This window comes from Rhodamnia argentea, chromosome 3 (genome assembly GCF_020921035.1).
Source record: "Rhodamnia argentea isolate NSW1041297 chromosome 3, ASM2092103v1, whole genome shotgun sequence".
NCBI classification, from domain to species: Eukaryota; Viridiplantae; Streptophyta; class Magnoliopsida; order Myrtales; family Myrtaceae; genus Rhodamnia; species Rhodamnia argentea.
Window position 1 is genome coordinate 33,461,413 of NC_063152.1, and position 21,818 is coordinate 33,483,230.

Here is a 21,818-nt window from a genome sequence, read left to right on the forward strand (position 1 = left end):
ATTTCTTGAAAACTCCTTAGGTTAAAGGTATTTGCATTCCTCCAAAGCCGAATCAAACCTACCTTAAGTCACCAATCCTTCTACGGCCCTTTGAAATTTATCGTGCGCAGAAGCTCACTTGATGTATCTTTCGGCTTCTTTTTTTTTTTGGTCGAATTTCTGCTTCTTTGAAATCCACTTGTTTTCGAAGAAAAAAATAGTGATGATCATAGTGCGGTAGTGACCCGCCTACCAAATCTTAAATCTGGTTTCTTCTTCTTCTTAGTTAGTGTTTTTTTTTTTTATGCAGTCCTAAGCCAAGTTCCTCAAATGCTTCGCAGGATAAAATATTCGCATATGTAAGCATCAAATCTGTTGTGTGATTTTTCAGTCAAGATTTTCTTTATATTATGTGACGTCCCGAATTTTTCACATTAGTTGATAAATATTATGATGTTAAAATAATTATTGATTCACCTGGGTCTTTGGATGACACCTGGCAAAAATTTCAAAAAAGTCACTCCAATGTATGATGTACGGAAATTTCAAAAGATATATTTCATGTCCGTGCTTTTTTGGAATGTGATTCCGTTAAAGTTATAAAATTACATGAGTTATTTTATGTTAACAAATTAAAAATGATAGATACTAACATATACATTACATATAGAGCGACGGTTAAAAGCTTTCCGCCATAGTAATTGTCAGTAGGGAGAAATATGCTCCAAAATACGTATTGTATAATTTTCAAAGTTACAATTTGCTAAGTTGAAATTTCCCTAACATTTGTAGCTTTTGCTAATAATTTTAGTGGGTTCAAAATATTTTTCGACTTTTCATTGTTTGGAATACGGATTTCTCTATTTAGTTACTAAATTGTGAAATATCTTGACAAATTATCAAATGTCTACTTTCAATACCAAAACTAAGCCATTTGTAACACTTATATTTTGACCACATCTTCATTTTTCACCACAGCTTTAACCCCAATTTCATCATTGTATTTTTTTCCTATTTAATTGAATCTATCATTTTAACTCTTATGACCTTGAGTCAAGTCTTCCAAATTCAATTTCCTTCTTGGCCAGGAAAATTACTAAAGAAGTTATAAATCTATTACAATTATGCCAATTCAGTCCTAAACTTTTTTTTTTGTGCCAATTCATTCTTAAACTTTTTTTCTATGCCAATTCAGTTCTAAATATTTTATGTTTATGCTAATTTAGTCCTTCCGGCCAACTTTGGCCGGCAGACGCTAACGTGGATAATTTTTAATAGTACATTAATTTTTTTTTAAAAAAATCTTTTCTTTTTGTTTTCTTCTCTTTCTTTCTCTCACTACAAAAAAACAGATATTTAGCCACGAAAAATTTGCGACGGAAAAAATTCGTCACTAGTTTCCGACAACAATAGCAACAAAATGAAGATTCGTCGCTATTTACGACGATATTAGCGACGAAAAAATTCGTCGCTAATTAGCGACAGATATAGCGACGAAACCAAATTCATCGCTAACTAGCCACGAAAATAGCGATGAAATTTTTTTCGTCTCTAATTTGCGACGAAAATACCCACAAAAAAAGTTTTGTCTCTAATTTACGACAACCATAGCCACGAAAAATATTTCGTTGCTAATTTGCGACGAAATTTGCAACAAAAACATTTCGTCGCAAATTAGCGACATAAACAGCCATGAAAAGCCTATTGGTTGCTATTTTCTTTGCGACGAAAATAGCTTCATCGCCAAGTAGCGACGAAAAGGCAACTTTTTCGTCGCTAATTAGCGACGCAATTTTCAGGTCGTCGCTAATTTGAACTATCAATAAAAAAAACAAAATATTAAAATGAGCGACTAATCATTATTTTCATCGCTAGTTTAGCGACGAAATGTATTATTCATCACTAATACGATAGAAATAAAAATAAAAAAGAAAATGTTCAATTTAGCGACAAATTCACTTTTTCATCGCTACTTTAGCGACGAAATTTGTTTTTTTGTCGCTAATAAGATATAATAAAAATTAAAATAAAAAAATTATTAGCGACGAGCACTGCTTGTTATCGCTAATTAGTGACGAATAGGTATTCGTCACTAATTAGCGACCACCACGTTTTTTGTTGCAAATCCAATTCTTAAAACTTAGCAACGAAAATATCATTTCGTCGCTAAGTAGCGACAAATATTTATTTCGTCGCAAAATTAGAAATATGAATAAAAATAAGAAAGAAAATATTAAAATTAGCGACGAATCACGTTATTCGTCGCTAATTTTATAGAAATATAAATAAAAAAGAAAATATTCAAATTAGTGACGAAATAATTGATTCGTCGCTACATTAGCGACGACTATTTTTTTTCGTTGCTAATTTGGAGAGGAACTTCATGTTTCGTTGCTGATTGGCTACTTCGCACTTAGCGACGAACTTCATGTTTCGTCGCTACGTAGCAACGACAGTCTTTTTCGTCGCAAATTTGCTTGTTAGATGTTAGTGACGAATCACGTGTTTCGTCGCTAATTAGCAACGAATTTTTTTTTTGTCGCTAAATTAGCGACGAACACATTTTTTGTCACTAAAGTTGTCTCGCTAAATTAGCTCTATGAATAATTAAAAAAAAAAATTTCTGAAATTAGCGACGAATGTGATATGTCGTCGCTAAATTGGCTCTAAGTTAGCGACGTACATTGTGTTTCGTCGCTAATTGAGCGACGAAAGCTGTTTTGCGTCGCTAAAGCCACCGACAGCTTTATGTCGCTAATTTAAACTTTCGTGGCTAAGTTCGTGGCTAAATCGTATAACATGTTTTTGTCGCTAAATTCGTGGCTAAGTAGAATTTCGTCCTTTAAAATGACGCGACCTTGTGTCCCCTCAGTCTTCTCTTTCGCCCGCTCTCCTCTCTTCTCTCCTCTGTTCTCCCTTCTGTTTTGCCTTCTGTCTCTCCTTTCTATTCTTGTATGCGTCTTACCGTAATCATAGAATAAATTGTTTTTTATTTCGCTATTTTGTTCTATCAATTGCCACAAAGTTACACGTATCTTAACTAATTTCTCTTTTTTAGGTACTTGTCCATTTGAATATCTCACAACCCAGGTGAACCTTCCAATTTTTATCAAATTAACCACTTTCCCCTACAAACAATACAATCAGATACTTGGGTAAATCTTCTTGACATTGTAACTTTTTTTTTTCAATTATAAAGTAAAAGTTAAGCTCATAGATTGAAATAAGTTATGGCGTCTGTATAAAAAAGTGTAGTAATGCACAATTAGTGGCGCATATTTACGACATTATTCCGTTAGATTGTTCATATAGGGTTGCGGTGAACTTCGACAGTAGCTGGTGATGGAAGATGCCGTAGAATTAGCGACGAGAGTTCGGGTTCGTCACTAAATAGCGACGACACTCGTTCTTCATCGCTAATTTTTTGCGACGACAATAATATTTTCGTCGCTAATTTCCGACGAACATGGGTTGTCGTCGCTAATTTTTGCGACGAAATAAATATTCGTCGCTATTAGCGACGAACATGAAATGTCGTGGCTATTTGGCGACGAATGTCTTTGTTTCGTCGCAAATTAGAATAAATTACGCACCGTTTACTTCACCATTATCTTCTATCAATTGCCATAAGTTTCTTATGTAATTGATCGGTGAATCTTATGTAATTTTTCTTTTTTTAAGGTACATGTCCATTTCAAGGTCTCGCAATCCAAGTGAACATTGTAATTGTCATTAAATTGACTGCTTTGTATTAAAAATATTTCAGTGAAATACTTGGGTAAGTTTTCTTGACATGGTATTTTTTTTCAACTTGATAGCATTTATTGTGTCACGGATAGAATTTTAATTTTGACGATTTTATGGTTTTTAATAAGAATATTATATAGTAGATATGATATTTTTAATATTATAATAGATTTTTTAATATTTATACAGACACAATGCAAAGAGACAGGGCTTGGATGTATAGTAAGAACTTACCCGGACGACGAGGATTGATCGATGAGTTTCGTGCCGGGTTGGAACAGTTTTTGGAATTTGCTAGTAGTAAATTTGAGTTCATGGATGGAAATAAGTTAAGATGTCCGTGTAAAAGGTGCAGTAATAGTAAATTTCATGTGTGTGACAAAGTTAGAAAATATCTTTGTAGATTTGGGTTCACTCCGAGCTATTATAATTGGACTTGCCATGGTGAACCATTCATATCTGATGAAGACTATCGAAAAAGTGATCAATTTTCAGTTGCAGAAGAATGTAGCTATTACAACCAATTGAACCCATATCGGAGGATGGTGATTGATGCCGCTGGTCAAAATTTCGTTTCGGAATCGAACCATGCGAGTACTAGTTTTGCTCCTACATTTGAACAAGTGGGTACTAACTATGCATCACAATTGGAAGATGCGGGAGTAACAGGTTTTGATGAGAATGTACAAAACGAAACTTTTACATCTAATCCATTCTGGGAAGTGTTGGAAGCAGCAGATGAACCTTTATGGGCAGGTTGTGACAACCACACTAAGCTATCGGTGACCGCAAGAGCGTTAAACATCAAGGCAGAGCATAATATGTCCGAGAATTGCTTCAACTCTTTTGTTGACGTAATGCGGGAAATAATGCCTTGTGATAACATCATGCCAAATGATTTTTATGACATGAAGAAGCTAGTGGATAACTTAGGTCTTCCAGTTGTAAGGATTGATGTATGTAGTAGGGGTTGTCTGTTATATTGGAGAGATGATGAAAATGCTGAATCTTGTAAATTCTGTGGCCAACCGAGGTACAAGATTAGCAGGAGGCAGGGTCGTAATAATAAGCGTAGACCATGTAAGCAATTGTTTTATTTGCCCTTAATCCCCAGATTGCAAAGGCTTTATGCGTCTCAAGCCACTGCGGAACACATGACTTGGCATGCAAATCATGAAACCGATGAGGGTCTGATGTGTCATCCTTCGGATGCAGAGGCATGGAAACATTTTGATAGAACATACCCCGAGTTTGCGATGGAGCCTCGAAACATCAAGTTAGGTCTCTCTGCTGATGGATTTGCCCCATTTGGAAAATCGGGAAAAAGTTATTCATGTTGGCTAGTTATTTTAACTCCGTACAATCTTCCACCCGGTATGTGCATGAAGACACCTTACATGTTTTTGACATTGATCGTGCCCGGCCCGCAAAATCCGAAAAAGTTGATAGATGTTTATATGCAACCATTGATTGCGGAGTTACAACAGCTATGGGACGAAGGTATTCTTACGTATGATGTTTCCACCGATCAAATATTTGTACCGAAGGCTGCACTTTTTTGGACGATAAATGACTTTTCAGCTTATGGGATGTTATCCGGATGGAGTACAGCTGGGATATTAGGATGTCCGATATGTATGGAGAGATCAAAGTCATTCGGATTAAAACATGGTAAGAAGGCCAGCTATTTTGATCGTCATGCACAATTTTTGCCCATAAATCATACATTTCGAAGGAATAAGAAAGAGTTCACCAAGAATAGGATTGAAAGAACACCCCCACCATTGAGGCCGACCGGTGATCAAATTTGGGAGCGAGTGCATGACTTTCCGGCCGTTGTTGAAAACCCCCATGGCACCACTATTGCGTATGGAAGCACACATAAGTGGACTAAGCGCAGTATATTTTGGGATCTACCATATTGGAAGACCCATGTTATTCGTCATAATCTTGACGTCATGCATATAGAAAAGAATGTTTTCGACAATGTCATAAATACCGTGATGGATGTCACTGGAAAAACGAAAGACAACTTGAACGCAAGAAAAGATATGGGAGTTATTTGTGATCGGCCAGCACTAGATGTGGATGCAAATAGCAGGGGACCAAAACCAAAAGCGGTTTACACATTGGACGGGGAGCAGAAACGGGTGGTTTGTCAATGGCTAAAATCTGTGCGATTTCCTGATGGATACGCTTCGAACCTCGAGTGATGTGTTGATTTGAATGAATGTAAGTTAACAGGTATGAAGAGCCATGATTGCCACATATTTATGGAAAGACTACTTCCAATAGCTTTGAAGGAACTTCTACCAAATTTTGTATGGGGCGCCATCACGGAGTTAAGTAATTTTCTTCATGACATTTGCTCGACAGTGTTAAATGTATCACACATGGAGAAGCTGGAGAGAGATATTCCAATAATTCTTTGTAACTTAGAAATGATATTTCCTCCATCATTCTTTGATTCAATGGAGCATCTCTTAGTTCACTTGCCTTATGAGACCAAAGTTGCGGGTCCCGTCCAATTTATTTGGATGTATCCATTTGAGAGGTAAAATAATTTTTTAACAATTTTGAAATTATGTTAGCACTTACTGTGGTATGAAGTACTTTTTCCTATTCCAACCAGGTTCTTATATCATTTGAAGAGAAAAGCGAAGAACAAGGCATGTGTTGAAGCTTCAATTTGTAATGCATATATTGTGGAGGAAGTGACAACATTTGCATCATATTATTTTGAGCCGCACGTGCAGTGCAAGAGGCGGAGAGCAGGAAGAAATGATGAGGGGTCCATTGATCTCAATTGCAAATCATTCTCTATTTTCAATTATCTTGGTCGATCAAGCGGCGCATGTAAGTTTCGTTATTTAACAGACGAAGAATGGCGGGCAGCCCATACATATATTTTGCTGAACTGTCCGTAAATGGAGTCATACTTCGAGTAAGTGTACTTTTGCAATTATATTTATTGTGTGTCAAACATTTGCTAATATATAAATGGTATTTGTTAATAGGATTTTTCAAACTTCATTGTATGGACTACCATCAAATGAGTTTCAATGTTTGTGTGATGAAGAATTTGCAGCATGGTTCAAAACATATGTAAGCTGCGTATGGACGCAAAACAAGTTATTCATATTTTATAAATCATTATTTAAAAAATTATTATTGACTTTGCGTGTATGACTTCAGGTTCACAGTAATCATGATCAAGTTGAAGAGCAAGGATTGCTATATCATCCGTCATGGGGTCCACAAAGAAAGGTACAAACTTGGCCAACATATTTCATAAACGGGTACAATTTTCACACTCGAGAGTATGGCATGGGAAAAGCCACAATGAATAGTGGTGTGTATGTGTGTGTTCGGTCATCTAATGGTGGCTGTGCGAAAGATGATTTTTATGGCTTGTTGGATGAAATCATAGAGATAGAGTACCTTGGACCATTAATGCGGGTTGTGTTATTTAAGTGCATGTGGTTCGACCCCGTCGGAGGAATGAAGGTCCATACGAAGTTTAATTTGGTTGAAGTAAATCACAAGAAAAGGTATATGAAATATGAACCATTTATCTTGACACAACAAGCAATTCAAGTATATTATGCATCATATCCTAGTTTGAAACGCGATAAAGTTGATTGGTGGGCTGTATGCAAAATCAAAGCACGAAGGAAAATCGAGGCACATTGGAAGGATACAGCGTATCAACAAGAGGAAGTTTGTAACATGGTTGAAGTTGAGGAATATAACATTCCGACTTTACGAGATCCATTTGAAGCAGTGATAGATGTGGATCCATCTGAAATTCGCGAATCAAATGCACATGGTGATGAAGAATCTGATTTTGCGACTGAAGATGAAGACGTAGACGAAACCGAAGATGAAGACGAAACTGAAGATGAAGATGATGAAGATGAAGATTAGGATTTTTCACAATTTTAACTAGTTATGTGTAATTATTATTATTACTACAACGTTTGTTAAGTTAAATGTTATTATTATAATTTTGTTGTTATTATTATTACATTTTTTTATTGAGTATGGCTGTCGAAGACTATTGTTATCCGTAGCGAAGTTAGCGACGAATATAAAATTCATGGCTAAGTTTGCAACGAAAAGCAATTTGTAACCAAATATTAAAAGAAGAATTCGTCCAAGGAATAGCGACGAAAAAGAGGATGTGCGTGGCAAAATTACCGACCAACCATACATTCCGTTATCGATTTCGATTGTCAATTGGCGAGGAAAAGGGGATGTGCGTCGCTGATTAGTGACGAATAGAGGATGTGCGTCGCTAATTAGCGATGAATAGAGGATGTGCGTCGCTAATTAGCGACGACTAGTTGTCCGTCGCTAATTAGCGACGACTAAAGGATCTGCGTCACTAATTAGCGATTGATAGATAAATTCGTCGCTAATCTAGTATGCACAAATTAGTGACGAAAAAAGTCTTCGTCGCTAATCGACTAAGCACAAATTAGTGACGGAAATTTTAATCGTCACTAATTAGCGACGAATAGTTAAAGTCGTCACCCTTAATTCTAGCAAAAACTCACTCCTTGTGTAATAGTGTTTTTTTTTTCCCTTGCTACATGAGATCTGCATGCGGTGAGGGGCGTCGAGCACAAAATTATTAGAGGAATGCTTATGTGACTGACTATCCGGAACTTACAGCTTATTTTGGGCCTTGAAAAAAAAATAAAAAAAAATAATTTAAAATTATTGAATGGTTCGTTCTTTCAAAAATTTGTGGTTCAAAACATGATGTTTTTCTCATAAATCACAATTTATTATGCTAGCAAAGCTCAAATTATAATCTAATGTCACGTCAAATATGGGAAGGCCAAATGCAAGTCACTTTACATGCATTTAATTTCAATACAAGCTTATTAATTTATGCAATTGAACTCCCATGGTTTTTTCATCGGACATACCTAAACACTTTTTGTCTTTTCCCGATGCCCAAAAGGTGACGCACTCTCCTCGCCTCCCGTGTCAAATTTGATTCGTACTCTAGAGATGACGATAGTGTATAATCTTTGCAATATCAAAGAAAGTATCCTAAATATCTTTCAAACATAGGAAGGTATCTAAAATATCTCTAACATTGGAAAGGAGCCATCGCCCTTAATTTTCAGCATCTCTCTCCGGCGAGGCCCAATTCGAGGTGATTAATTTTGTTTTGGTTGAAAATTCAAAGGCGAGTTAAATCGAACGAAATTCGTATGACCTCTCCACACCTTAGCTACTAATACTAAATCGGCTCGCAGGTAAAAGAAGAGTAAGAATTCCGCAACAGGAATCAAGTAATTTTCGAGTGATCCAAGAGCGTCACAACATTTATTTGGCTAATTAGCGATGAATAGAGGATCTGCGTCGCTAATTAGCGACGAATATAGGATGTGCGTCGCTAATTAGCGATGACCAATTGTGCGTCGCTAATTAGCGATGACTAAAGGATCTGCGTCGCTAATTAGCGACGACCAATTGTGCGTCGCTAATTAGCGACGACTAAAGGATCTGCGTCGCTAATTAGCGATTGATATATAAATTCGTCGCTAATCTACTACTCACAAACTAGTGACGAAAAAATTCTTCGTCGCTAATCGACTAAGCACAAATTAGTGACGGAAATTTTAATCGTCACTAATTAGCGACGAATAGTTAAAGTCGTCGCTAATGGTATATGTGTATGGCGACGAAAGTAATATGTTCGTTGGTAACCAGCGACGACATGCATAGGCGTCGCTATTTAGCGACGAAAAGTTGGTTCCGTCACTAACCTATACTCTTTTGCGTGCGTTTTTATGGACAAAATCCCCAATTGCTTGACCTAATTTGTAACTCAACCTTCTCCTTCGCCCGACTCACCTCTCCCTCTCCCTCTCCCTCTCCCTCTCACGACTATCGACCGGCCAAAATCCCCAATTGCTTGACCTAATTTCTAACTCAACCCTCTCCTTCGCCCGACTCACCTCTCCCTCTCCCTCTCCCTCTCCCTCTCCCTCTCCCTCTCGCGATTGTCGACCGGCCAAAATCCCCAATTGCTTGACCTAATTTCTAACTCAACCCTCTCCTTCGCCCGACTCACCTCTCCCTCTCCCTCTCGCGACTGTCGACCGGCCAAAATCCCCAATTGCTTGACCTAATTTCTAACTCAACCCTCTCCTTCGCCCGACTCACCTCTCCCTCTCCCTCTCGCGACTGTCAACCGGCGTATCCCTCTCCCTCTTGTGATCGCCGACCGGCCTATCCCTCTCGTTCGCCCGACTCAACCCTCACGGCTCGCCGGATTAGTCGCCGGAGTCGCCACCGTGGTCATTGGCCACCCCTTCGACAACGTCAAGGTAGTTCCGCTCTCCACTTACTCTGCGCTTCCCATTTGCTTCCATGTGGGTGTTACGGGAAATCAAAATCCGGAAAATTAGATTTAGTCAATCTCATCGTTCACTCAATCAGAAGCTTCACTTCGAATGGAGAGAAAGTGAAACCAATCGGCCGATCTATCGTTAAAGTTTCAAGCTTTCTTCATTGGAAGACCTCGGTTGTAGACGTCTTGTTGTGACGATGTGGCGAGCTACGTGCCCGATCGGCTAATATAATGCTGTAAAAATGCTCTTGGAACTTCAGAGCTTGATCCGATGGAAAGAAAAAAGGCTTTGTGCATTACCTCTGTATTTATTTAGTGCATGAGTAGGGCATACCTTCGATTCTAGAGGCATTAGTTGTTGGAGTGACATTGACTCAAAGTAGAATGTAGAAAATGAGGAAGTCCTAGCTTCACGCAATTCCATGTTTTGGTTAGAGTGTGTGTCAAATAAGTGAGATTGCCTTTTCTCACTAATTTGAGGAACTTGCACTATTACACAAACTAGAAATGGCTGAAAGAGTAATGAATTTAAGAAGCCCAATTGGCGACTTACGCGATACAATTTCTTTTCACGGGTTTGGCATGATTTTTAAAAATGTTAAAAAAAAGCTCTTAAAGAATCAACTTGAATTAATTTAGCTCAGTTTAGTTCAATAATTTGACTTTCTTTTTTCCTTTGCTGATACATACTCTTATTTGCAAAATTTACAATAGTTGATAAAAGGAGGGTTTAGTGCTAGTGGATTTTGATTCTTTTTACCCACTTCCCATTTTCCATGTTTACTCTTTTCTTTGCACTTTTATAGTGAAAACTTATCAAAAAAGTCATAATATGTGCATATTTGACTGATCGCCAATTAGGGATTATGAAGTGGACCTCGAATCTCGCTTAGGAAAAACCCAGGTGAGTTTTAACTCTTCGCATTATGCTTTCTATGGTATTGGTTATATTACTTAGATAGAACTTACAATTAACTTTCAATATCATTTCTTTAACAGAGACAGCCATAGATTCTTTCGATTTCTCAAGTTTCTCACGTGCTCTCCGAACCAAAATGGTAAGTTTCGTGATGGACGTCATTATGTGTGTTCCTAATACATGTGTCTATTTTTGCTGATATTTCTCTAACATTCCTATTTCTCAGTATTATAGACGTGGAGGTCACATGGGTGGTGCATTGTCACAAGAAAGACTAGCAGCCCCTTCCCATTCGCCTTCCCCTTCCTCGGCCTCATCCCCGTCCCAACAATCTTCCCCTTCCCTTTCATCTCACCCTCCACGACTACATAGTAACCCTCCATCTGCCTCGGTTCCACCTTCTCAAGTGGAACAATCGAATGATCAGGAGAGCTTAGTTGCAGAAGATAGCCGGCGCATGATATGCCCACAGGGAGACTCGTAAGTACTTCAATTTTTTAAGTAAATGTAATATTTAGCCTATCGTTTGGGTGGTAGATGCGGGATGTGAACTCAATTGACCTTGTTTGCAGATTTGAAGATGCTACGGACGTCGTGCGGGAACTTAATAAAATAGTGAATAACTATTGGAGAGGCCCGTGGATTAGTTACGATAGCGCGCCGTAAGAAGTAAAAGACTTGTGGTGGAACGAGTTCAAGGTAAGTTTTCTGTTTCAATTTTCTCAAAAACTAAGTTCGGCGTAATAAAGCTAGTTGTTTTTCTATTGATTACAGCGGAAATTCAGCTGGGATGAATCGCAAGACAGTGAAATTAGAAGAATATTTAAGAAAAAAGCTGGTGATCACATCCGCAATGTGATGAATAAAGCAAAGACAAAAAAGGTGAAGCCACACTTTATTACCGGTGAAGATTGGACCGAAATGAACAGAACTTGGGAAGGGGAAAAAATGAAGCAAAGGAGTGAACAAAATGCCAAGAATCGAGCTTCCAGTTCTAGGGAAGGGTCTTCTACGTCCGCAACATATGTTGGGGGTTCTATTAACATTGGGGAGCATAGAAAGAGATTGGTAAGTTTGTTAAACATGTAAGTTCATTTAATTCAATTACTCATTTATGTTTCAATTTTGTAGGCACATGATTTGGGGACCGAACCGACGTATGCAGCTACATTCGAACGCGTTTTTCAAAAGAAAGATAAGACGTGGGTTGGCGACCGAGCGAAATCTGTTAGGGTATGTAAGGTTATACTTTTGACTTTATAGAAATTACAATGAAAACCATGAATGCTTGCAATATTTATGGCAGTTACATATATGAAGTTATTTTATTTTCATATTTATTTTGTTGATGTAGAAAAAATATGATGAGCTTTTAATGAGTGCGGCTAGTGGCGGTGATGGTGGGGATGCGTCGAGCCCAAGAGCCGACAATATGGCAATGTGGGTGGAGGCGTCGGGTGGGGTGAAGCGAGGAAAAATATATGGGTGGGGGAACTTGTCAAGGGAATTGGTCGCAAAGGATGATGGAAGTTCATCCTCCAATGCGGCTGCTTCAAGGAGGAGACGAATCGATGAGGAAACGGCACAACAAGTGATCCGACCGACACTTTTGCTTGCAGAGAAGGACGAACAAATGAAACGGCAAGAAGAACGATTGTCACGTAAGGATGACCAAATCAGATCTCTGCAGGCTCAAATGGCAATGATCTTGCAAACCCTCAACATAAATCCAGCTGAGGTTCCTCCTGTACCTCCGGCTAATGAAATAGGTCATGGGCACATCGAGGAGCAGCGCAATGATGATGACATTGACACTAAGGATCTTATCTGTGATTTAATTCCATAAACAACATGTTTGCCAACATCATAGCTTATTTTTACCTTTGGTGAGAATCCTCTATCTCAACTATATGTAGTATGATAACTTTCAAGCTCCCTCGTTGTTTCTTTTCATGCACCTTCAAAGTTTACAAAAATATATTGCCGAGTCATTGGAAAAACCATTTAAAGTAAATGTTGAATGTCTGTGTTCAGTGAGCAAAGAAGAGGAGAGACACAGATTGGTGCAATAGGCATTGGGAACGATCACTTGCAGGTGTTGAATGTCCTGTGGGTGTGGGATGGGGGCTCTGCTTGTTCTGAAATCAATTTAACGTAAATGTTTCGTGCCGTCTTGATTTGGTCCCTGTTTGCCTCGAGGGCAATAAGAGCAGGGGACAGCATTTTGAAGGTCCCTTTCAACGTGGTAAGTTATTGTTATAGGTTCAGGTAAAGGATAGATTGATTGAGAGAACCATACGTAAGTTGAATTCTCTACATTCAATTTACAGGAAATATCACCAGATGATCTCCTTCCTGAAATTAGGTCCTTGAAAGTAGGGAATGTGGCTAAACTTGCTGCCGTCATCCTGAAAGAACAGAAAATGGGTCAGGTAATGCTGTTGTAGCAACTTCTGTTTTCCTAAACTTCCACTGTACAGTAGTGCTGTGTATTTCTTTTCGCATTGCAGTAGCTCTGCAGTCGATCAGTTTTTCCTGTACTTTAACAGGATTCTGAATGGGCTCCTTGTATAAGAAGTCTTCCTCAGCCCAAGGAGATGCATAGCACGGTCTGAATGTCTTACTAAATGTTCTTCCACTCTAATTTTCAAAATTTGTTCTTCCTATTTTATCAGTGCTGCATCTGTATAGTCTTGGGAATGTTAAATACATCAGGTATTTTCAAAGTTAACTTCATTGAGAAAGCTGGAGGTCCTCATAATGGTTAAGTAGGATTGGGATTTCATTGCTGCTTTTTTGTATAGTCAATGAAGAGTAGTAAAATTCTAGCCTTTATTTTCCTTCTTGAAGTTGTATCATATTATAAAGATAATAGTTAGGATTTTAAATATTCAAACAATAGTAATACAGTTGAATGTTAAGAACAAGTCATCTTGCCATAAATTGCATCCCTTGCAGCAAGATTCACTAGCTATATTTATATTTTGGACAGTGTGGTGGGGATAAATTTTTGCTTCCTGTGGAGGCTTCATTAGTTCAACAGGTATCTGTATGGAGCATAATTATCATGGGAAATGGTAACAAGTTTCAGAGTCTGAAAATCTGTTAGTGGTTGGTTAACATATATATATATATATATCAGGTGAAAAATCAAGATTAGGAAAACAAACAAATTTTTTAGATCTGTGCTTGTAAAATAAGATGTATTTCAAACTATTCTACTCTCAGGATTGGTAATTTGGCAGTATTTATGTGTCTTTGCATCCTCATACTACCCTACTAGCACTTAAGGCCATTATCGAAATGGAAGTTTAGGTGCTTCAGTTTTTAATAAGCATACAGCCTACAGGAAGGTTGGTGTGGATTTTGAACATGGCTACAAAATGGCTCCAGGTATTCTGGAACTGTGAGGAGTTGGAGATGATAACGAAAGCTTGGTCTATCAAAGAACCATTGACAAGAAGGTTGGAATGGAGAGGGAATTCTCAGTCCTTAGGCATGTAAGTATCTGGTGTCGTCCCCCAGCAATATTGCTTGTATTGTTGACGCATATGATTAGGAACAAATGCATCACTATCGCATGTGTAGCATGTCATTATAGCTACACTCACTAGGTAACTGTAAGGATCATGTTCAGAATATATCCTGAATCTATAAGCCTGCCTTTTTTTCCTGCAAAATTAGGTTGCTCAAGTCCATATGGTGGCTTCATCAGTATAAAATGGCTTCATCTTCAAGATACTGTACCAGCAACAGGATTATCTTTTAGTGTTGTGCTGTTGATATGTATAAGATTAATAAATGTCTATCAAGTAGCATTGCTTGTTCTGAATTCAATTTAACGTAAATGTTTGAAAGGTATATAAATGTTTCGTGCCATCTCGATTTGGTCTGAATTCAATTGAACAGCACTAATGTTTTGCAGCATTTTTGCCGTTGAAAATCAGAATGGGAGGCACTTTACAAGATAAATTGATATACCACGTTCAAGGAGATGGGGGACCCTGCAAACCCCACTTGATCAATCGTTCAGACTTTCTCGGTTTCTCTCAAGGATGGCTGCCCATGTCCAGGTGGGACGAACTTAATGCATTTTTTAAACGTGCAGGGTAAGAATAAATGTCTCTCTTTTAGAAATGGAAGTCGATATGGACAAGATCCTTCACATTGCTTAAGCATATTTTAACTCTTTGTTCACTGATTTAAAGTCCGTCAATTCCGTCAAATGCAGGGCTCTTGTCACCTTTGGTTTGAATGCTTTATGTGGAAGGACAGTGACGTCAGACGGTTCTGTCCATGGACGTTGGAATTCAAGCAATGCTGAGGTTCTTTTGCGTTACACAGTGAATAAAGGCTATACCATCCATGGATGGGAGCTTGGTAAGCATAGTTATGCTTGCTATTGGCTCTCGTAAGGATAAATTATTCAGTATTTACACCGTAAATAAAGGCTATACCATCATATACATGTAAAGATATACTGTATTAGTCGGTATTTACTTTGGATTAAGATGTTACAATTTCTTCTTTTGGTGACTATAAGATCTGTCCCTGAATATTTATGTCTTATTACTTGCTCATTCAATGGTAAATATAAATTCTAGAAATTAATTTCCGTTTTAGTTAGATTTAAAATCGAAAATTCAAAAAATTATTTTACCATACGATCATTACAAATTATAAAATCGTCCCGTGCTTGGTCGTCACGAATGTTCAACTTTTCGTCGCTAAAGTTTGCGACGCCGAATTAGCGACGAATATTTATTTGTCGTAACTTTCGTCGCAAAATCGATTAGCGACTAATTTTGCCATAATTTTCGTCGCAAATTTCGTGGCTAAAACCTAGTTTTTTTGTAGTGTCTAGCCGGTTGTCGAATTGGCGACCGACCAAAGGGCAGAGGCGGCCACGGCGAGGTCGGCCTCACCCGGTGAAGGTGAGGTCCGACCTCGTCCATGGCTGGATGAGCCGCTCAAGGCTATGCTTCAGTAATTGGAGGTACAGGTTGAACTTAGAACTTACATATTCAGTGATTTTTACTCTTCCAGGCAGAACCTAGAACAAGAGCATTTACAGGGAAGAAGCGATAGAGGCCCCGATTGAGGCACTGCAGAAGAAGGATTGATTGTTTGTTCTTTTGGTTCAAATTTTGATATTAAGTGTGATTGTGTTTCAATAATGGCATGTTGAGCTATTGTTGTTACTTGGCTTGAATTGAAAAGTTTACATACCTAGGATGTGTTGGGATACTTAACCAAAAGGGTCAATTGCATATTGAAGGAAAAATGTGAAAAATGCAAAACTAGGACAACATGGGAATTCCATAATTTCTGACACACTTACGGTCCAGAGTTGTCAACTGTCTCAATTGTTAACTATTATAACCAGACTATTTTTATCAACTTAGTTTGTTACTTGTCGATGATAACCAACAGCTGGCCATTTTTTGTGTCCTCACTAGTATAAACTAAATATTCACGTGTCTTAAATTCATGCTAGCATATTTGATACCGATTCTAGTTGTGAGATGATATCCTACTTTAAGACTTAGAAATTTAATTTGCTAAGCATTAGCACATCCATTTTTTACAGATCGGAGGAATGGATCATCCTTCATCAGCATTACGTTTTGAAGCACATGCGTATATTCAATGTGACTATCAGAAGAACGTACATGTATCGGGTTTTGAAATAGTGTATATGAAGTGTGATTTCACTGTTTGTGTTAATGTGGGGTTACCAAAACTTATCTCCCATAGTTTTGTTTTCAATTGCGAGTTAATTCGTTTCGGTGTTCGCGATTGCGACTAGAAATGGAAACGAAAAGTAAGACAAACTATTGTGCACCTGGGAAAACTAAAAACCCTAGTTTCTAGACGTTTATATTCCAAAAAGTCAGGATTTACCCTAGTAACCTATGTAATTTGATTCTACACTCCTCCAACCGAATTGCAGGCTTTTCGTACATGAATTGGTCATCTCAATCGAGTGAATCTTAAATGGATGGCGCACACTCGCCCTGTCCTTTTAGGAAAGACAATCATTATGTACGATGAATCTTGTCATAATGTGATAATACATCGCACGACATGAATAATAGGTGAAGACAAAAAAAATGTGTGGTCTATGATGCATGCACCGCTAACTTTTCGATCCATCATAAGTTTTCTTTCATGAGCTGAGAAAGAGGCTTTATTCAAATTTAGATGGACCGTTCTGAATGTGAAGACCCCACACCCTTGATGTAGCTCCTCTTGCGCTAATTATAGAAAGTAATCACATCTACTTCCGACCAAAAAAAAAAAAAATCACGTCTACTCCCTCTCTTTTTCCCTCTTTTTGTCTCTTCTTCCTCCTTTCTTTGACTATTCTAAAGTCCTCGATTGACAAGAAACACATCCAAAAAAGCATGTGGGACACATGGATGGACATCTTCAAGCCCAAATGGCTTCTTTCTGTCTTATTATCAAAGAAAGTATTTAATTAGAGTTAACAGCTATGATCAAAGAGAGAGAAATGCAACTTTTTTTTTAACATTACAAAATGAAAAATGTAAGATCCCTACATGTAGTGTGAGAATATAATAAGACTTAAGTACAATTAATGTAAATTACAAATGGCTTCATCCTAAATATTAATCCTAACATAACATCCCAATCCCAAATTTAAGGTGATTTGAAAAAGTCAATTGTAGTTCAGAAAAAAGATTTAGAAAATGCTCGGGTGGATGTGTCTTGGTGAAGATATGAGCAATCTATCTAGTCAATAGATGAAATGGAGACGAGTTGTAGAGTGCTATTACGCACATGATTTCGAATGAAATGACAATTAATTTCAATTTGTTTGGATAACACTTAGGTTATTGCAATGAATGACCGTTCTGCTATTATGACACGCTCCATTGTCTTCCAGTAGCCATCGCAACCATAATTATTCGGACATGGTATTGGCAAGAGCTCAACATTCAGCTTGTATATTCGAGCTAGTAATGGTGATCTGTTTCTTGCTACGCCATGAGATAAGTGAGCAGCCCATAAAGAAATAATAGCCCGAAGTGGGGTGACGATCTTGAGGGTCACTAGCTTAGTTAGCGAGTGAAAAAGACACGACTACAAAACAGAGAAAGCTTCATACTTTGATACATTTATGCTGAGAGTACTTGTCGCTAATTGTCATCTGATTTGAGGAGTGTACCAGTGTTGTAGATTGCTTGGGTTTTGGTAATGATCTACCAGTTTTGAGTAGCAACAGCAAGTGCTATGTTGTAATTCCTCAAGAGATTATTTGTGGAATCCGGCATGTTGGTGGCTAATAGTCTTGGAGAGTATATATAAGCTTGATATAAGTCATAACACTATAAAGCTCCATGTGCATTGTCTTCTATATCTTTACTTAATTTGTTTTACACTTGATATGACATGGTACACTTGTTATTGTTAGTTTGTTCCGGCCTATATCAAGGGACATCTTGCATATGTCAAACTTAACTCATTATATTTTGCAAAAATTAAGCCAACTTATTCACCGCCTTCTAAGAACTATCAAAGACTCGGAGAAGATTCTAATTGGAGACAGCGCTATACAAGCTCTCGTAAGGAGAAATGTTGATTACAAATAAGTGATGGAGTACGATCGACAGTGTGTGCGGCACTAAAATAAGCCTCTACTCAAAACTATTTGGGACAAGAGGCTGATCGTAGAGGACGATCCTTGGTGCTTCCACGTTTTTAAAGGGGCATAGTATTGCGACATGACCCACTATTAAAATGATTCTTTGATCTTTGCATCAAATATAGTTTTGACACTATTGAGGCACTAGTTTTTGATGGTCTACGCTTGTTGATTCATGGACTCCATGGTTCGTCTCTAATCTGCACCTGGACGAGCAAAAGAAGTCTTCTCAGCATTTGTCCTAGGAGAGGATAAGACAAATAAATCTCTAATCTTCACTTTCACGGCGACTTAAACTTCACAAACGGATCGAGATCTTCACACATTATGTCATTCCTCTTACTAATTAAAAATTTTCGCCTAATTCTCTGCACATGCAACACGTGTGCTCTTTTTCCAGTAAACATTTACGAGACAACAGTTCAATTTTAAGTTTTCAGGTGACCCGATATCGAATATTTGATACTCTCGTCAATAGTGGGGTCTTTTCCTACATGATTAGTTCAGATTTCTCCTCCTCAGTTTCCTTCGCCGTCCATTCTACGAGTAGCAAGGAGTTTTGTTCTGCTTCAAGATTTTAGAATCCAAATTTATGGAGTCAAAATTCCTCTTATTCGTCTGGCATTTGAGTCAAGATTTCTCTTCCCTCTCCCAACTTCTCTCTTATTCGTCTGGCATTTGAGTCAAAATTTGTCCGTGGAAGTATACAATTTCAAGTTTGACAGTGTGAAATCTAACATCAAGAGTCGTGAATTAACCAAACATTGACCAAACGAATAGGGCGAGTAACACATCGCGAAGGTACTCGCGGGTTCCCATACATATTCCTTTCTTTGTACCTGACGACAAAAAAGATTTAACATGAACTCCATTTTCGCGAATTTAGACAAATCTTATTTTAAGTTGAGCCTTGTTAAATTCTATTTTGAACTCACAACAACACGGATAAGACATCAGGGATTAAACACGTGATAAATCTACTTGACGGGATCATATTTAAGTACGATGCTGCCTCGTGTTGATGAATGCAGTTTTCCGAGAGCACAAAAGAGTAAGAAAAGTGAAGGAAATGAGAAAACAAGAAAGTAAATGACACATGTCACCCTAGGAATAGACCAAATTAACTTTCTTTTATCGTATGTATGCTCAAAATACTAGGAAGTGATTTACGTGGGCGAAACCTGTTTAAAATTGTTAATCACTAGTTTAGAATACATGCTAAGACTAATGACTATTTATAGCTTAATATTTTGTTTCGCTTAGAAAATTTGGGAAACACCGAAACTGAAGAGAAGTCGTGGCCAAAAATAATTGTTAGATGGTTTGGATGGAGGAGGGGAGAGGAAAGAGGAGAAAAGATGTCTTGAAATTCAGATTTTCTCTCCTGTTTGTTTCCACGCAATCTTTTTCATCCTTCCGACCAAAACAAAAAACTTTTCCGTCCAAATTCCCATTCCCTATTTTTTTCTCCTTTTCCGAAGATACTATAACTTTTTCTTCTAAATTCTAAAGGAGTGATAGGGGTATGTTGCTTTTGGTCATCCAGATTTTTAGTCATAATAGGCCTGGATATAATAGTGTAAGAAATCTAAGGATTTTGTCGTATCATATCTACTGTTTAGTGAATTGCGAAATTAAAGTTTGATAAGCAGAAGCGGAGCGCAGTTGAGATCGACTCTATTTTGCTGAAACATCATAATACTGCAGAGATTATTCAATGATGAGTTTTGATGAGTAAGTTCTTGTTCAGCAAAGGTTTGTGTCATCTGAATTCGGGCACAAGGAGTAAATCCCGTAGAACCAAGGAGCTTGATTGGGAGATGGATCATTTGAGATTGACCTTCTAGCTCTACTTGTTGTCTCGTGGAGTAAGTAAACAAATGCTGAACAATCAAATTATTCGATCTCCTTTCATAAGTTGAAGATTCTCTCATGTGGTCGTCCAAGAGTGCTACCTTGAAAGTCAATGACCAACCTCGAGTTCTTTATAGCATGTCGAGATCCTTTTCCAAAGTTAGAAAGGTTCAAGCAATTAAAGAATGCGGGACATGATCTCATATCACGCCAAACAATCGATTAAAAAACGAAATCGTAAAGACACCTAGCTTTGAGGCCGAAAACCCCAACCTGCCACCGTCGAAGAGACGACCATGCTTAGCGGTCGCCGCCACCGGAGAAATGGCCCGGCACGGTGGGGAGAGGTGGTGGTTGTAGGAAAAATCTGATTTTTTTTCATATATGTTCTCTTAAGAAATCCTATCATTTTCTAACTCACCCTCTCCCCTAGGATTTTTTTTTTTTTTATCCAAGCTATATCCCCGCTATATCCTCTTTATCCTATCCTAGACAAGTACCAAGCACATGATAAGATAAAAACATATTCATCCTAACTTATATCTTGATGACCATACACAGTCTTAGGAAAAATTATACAATTTCGTTTGGTCATCCAAATAAAACTCAAGATATGATATGTTTTATCATATCCCGTGTTTGGTAGTTGTCCAAGACAGAATAAATGAGGATATTAAGGAGATAAAATAATCCTAGGAGATGGGATAGAGCCGGATAGGATTGCTCCTATCCATCGCACAAGCCACCTCCTCCCCGCCACGCTTAGCCGCTGCGGCAGCGGTGGCTTTTATTTGGAACATGAGTTCTGATGTTGGAAATCCAACTACTGACATTCCACATTGCTATTTGCTTTAAAACGTGAGAATGGAGAAAGTTAATGTTAGAAGTTTAAGGAGCATTACCAAGATATTGAGCACGGCAATTTGCGGTGGTGGAGCATTACCAAGAAATTGAGGAGCAATTCGGTGATTCGAATCAATAGCCGAAACGGCTCAAGGCACTCGAAAGCAAGTCTCAATCAACTCGATCAAATCATGTCGATGTCCTGAGGTAGCATAAAACTAATTAACACTTGTAGATCAGGCGGGAAAGATAAGATCCGAAAGGAGACAAAATAGGAGAAACGATAAGAACAATTGTTGGCTCTCCTAAGAGAGGAGGTGGAGGAGTGTGTACGGAAGAGAGAAAGCGAAGCGAGCGGGGGAGATTTTTCCCGAAAAAATACTTTAAATGCGGGGCCCATGAGACAAGCGTCCTTAATGTGCCGGCACCTCCGG

At 38.1% G+C, this 21,818-nt stretch overlaps 1 long non-coding RNA gene across 1 annotated transcript; it reads left to right on the top strand.

Moving 5' to 3' along the window:
- Positions 1-11,662: 11,662 nt before the first annotated feature.
- Positions 11,663-12,252, top strand: LOC115733872. The gene is made up of 2 exons (XR_007197857.1): positions 11,663-11,717; positions 11,793-12,252. It is a non-coding gene; the product is annotated as an uncharacterized LOC115733872 (long non-coding RNA).
- The last annotated feature ends 9,566 nt before the right edge of the window (positions 12,253-21,818 follow it).